Consider the following 2,834-nt stretch of genomic DNA (forward strand, 5'->3'; position numbering starts at 1 on the left):
AGTTGGTCTGATGCCCCTTAAATATTTCCACTAACTTTCATTTGCAAAAAATTAACCGTGAGGATGGAGCCAGAATGCAGCATTACTCCTACTTACAGTCGCAGTTACGTTGCACATTGGCCACCAGTACTGCATCCTTCAAAATGCACTTGCACAGTCTCAGAGGTCCTCTCATGTAGCGTAGAAGAATGTTATTCCCCACCTTCGCCTTTCAATCCTCCAGAACTATAGGTGAGTCCTGAACACGAGCATTGCTTTTTTCATCCTGTCATTGCAAATTTGATCACATTTCAACTGGGACATAGATACAAATATACAGAGACATCTATGGGATTAACCTGACATCTTTTTGGTTCTCACTGTTATCCCAATGTCCACATATCCACAATGTGGCCATAGGACTGGCAACAGACCATGTAACAGAAAGTCTATTAAAGGATATGAGACTTCAAATATTCTCTTGCAAATAAACTTTTAAATTTTGGTAACAGGAAACCTGTGCAGCACCACAGTCATATTTGAATTCTGTTAGAAAAAAAAGGCATACTAAGCTGCCCCCTGTGAAAGAGACATCCCATTCATTTCCAGAAACACATTAAAGAGATTATTTTGGAACCACTATAATGTTACATAAAGTCCTAGGGTTCAGCTGACTTTGGCAGTGGTGAAATAAAGCAATTAAAAATCCACATGAACACACATATGAACACACATAATTCCTTTAATAATTTATCTGGATGATACAGATTATCTGCATAACACTACTAATACAGCACGTGATCTCTATTCAGTGTAAACAGTATACAGATAAGTTTGGAAATACATTGTGAACAACATTTGAATAACCCAGAGGATAGTGAAAAAAAAAAAAAAAGAATAAAATAACATCTGTAACACGCTTGTATGGCTATACTTCGATCAGAAGTAGTCACTGGGAAATATATGCCATGGTTAATTTATTTTTAATACTGTCGTAATCTTCTGGTTTGGCTTTCCAGAGTCTTAAGAATTTCTGCACGCGATTCGATTCCCTTGTTCGATGAATTGGTTTTGAAGGGAAAAAATGCCCTTCCATCCTGGACAAAATATACTAGCACTGCTGTTAGTAGTTAAGGGAGAAGACGCATTTTTTCATACTGAAACAGATTTTAAAAGTGTTTTAAATTAGGAAGCTTCAAGTTAACATTATATGTTCACGCTGCTAAGCTGCTACTGTGTGCATTTCCCTACATCAGCATGAACATTTATGCAATCTGCAAAGCAAATCAAACAGCAAATTCACCTGAATTAAAACTAACCTATCCAAGATAAATTCATGTATTTAAAAACTAAAGAAGCTACTTCTGATCTGATAAATTCCCTTAGACAGTTCACTGGATATGAATGTTAATGATTGTCTAGACAATGAGAGCAATTAGGTGCAGCTAAACATGTCTTCAGCATCAGCTGAAACCAACGATTCAAAACTACTCAAAAAGAATGAATAGAGCTAAATGGCAGAGCCAGAATTCTGGTAAAGAATTAACATCACATAAACTCACGCTGTTTAAATTAGTCCAAATGAGATATGCTTTGAGATTCCCAGTTTGAAGGGCACTTGATAATAAGGCTTCCTTTTCTAACAGACAATTTTTCTCCTACCCGCACCAAACAAAAAAAGCTGGAAAAGTTTTAAGCCCATCCAAAAGGAAGCAAATGATATTTTTTTAAACTTCATGAGCTGTTTTGAAAAGACATATACTTTGCCTACTTCATTTGTTTGGATCATGATTCCAAAATCCCACATTTATTTCTCAGGATTCTGTGCGACTTTAAAGCTATGTAAGAGATGTCCATAGCAAAGCTGAACCCTTACACTACAGCACTACTATACTTGAATAATTCTTGTTTGACAACAACATTTACACATTTCAGAATTGCCGTGCTTTCTTCTCTCACTGTCAGCAGGCCATATTTCACGAATGAGCCTTTCCTCTACCTATTCAAATTTCTACTCTTTTTTTTTTTTTTTCCCTAAGCTCAATTCTGTTTTTGCCAATGAGAGAGATGAAGTCTTTAGAGCAGGTACGCTCCTCATTACGATTATTTTTCAATACTCATTGCACAGCTCTTGGTTTGTCTCAATATCCATCCAGGCTGTGGATTAACATCTTCCTGAAGAGCTAAACAGAATATACGAGAGAAAAAGGTTATGACCTTATTCTGTAACTGAGGCTCGTTTTTAGGGTAAATACACTCAGTATCACACAGTTGTTATTTATATAGGCTGTACAATTCGTGCTGTCCGTTTGGTGATCTTAACAGTTCAGCTGTGTTCATGAGGTAAACGTCAGGGCGTGACACTTCACCTCCTCAGTGCACAACTCTCTTTTTACCACAGAATATAGCATTTTAGCCCTTTATTCTTCTGTTTGATGTACTTTCTCCTTTGGACCACGCACTCTCACAATGGAAACGGTGGTTCGTGACATTAATAATTTGCTAATGAATTATTTATTAATAGCTTATTTCCTCCCTGCGCGCCACCGCCCTCACACAGCCTGGGAGGACAGAGCGCGAAACGCCATCCTCCCCCCGAGCTCTGCGCATGCGCCAAGCTCCCTACGGCTGCCTTACTGCGCAGGCGCGTCGCCCTCCCGCGCTCTCCCCACGACGGGAAGCGAGAGGTGCCCGCGAGCATCCCGCATGCGCACCGCTCATCCGGGCTCCAAAACGCGCATGCGCACTGCGAGCGGCCGGGCCCAGGGAACTGTGGGAAGGAGGCGGCCCCTGTTCCCGGAGGAGGGTGGCGGTGAATCCTCCCGGCCGCTCACAGCAGTGTGGAGCCGCTTCCC

This window comes from Numida meleagris, chromosome 1 (genome assembly GCF_002078875.1).
Source record: "Numida meleagris isolate 19003 breed g44 Domestic line chromosome 1, NumMel1.0, whole genome shotgun sequence".
NCBI lineage: Eukaryota > Metazoa > Chordata > Aves > Galliformes > Numididae > Numida > Numida meleagris.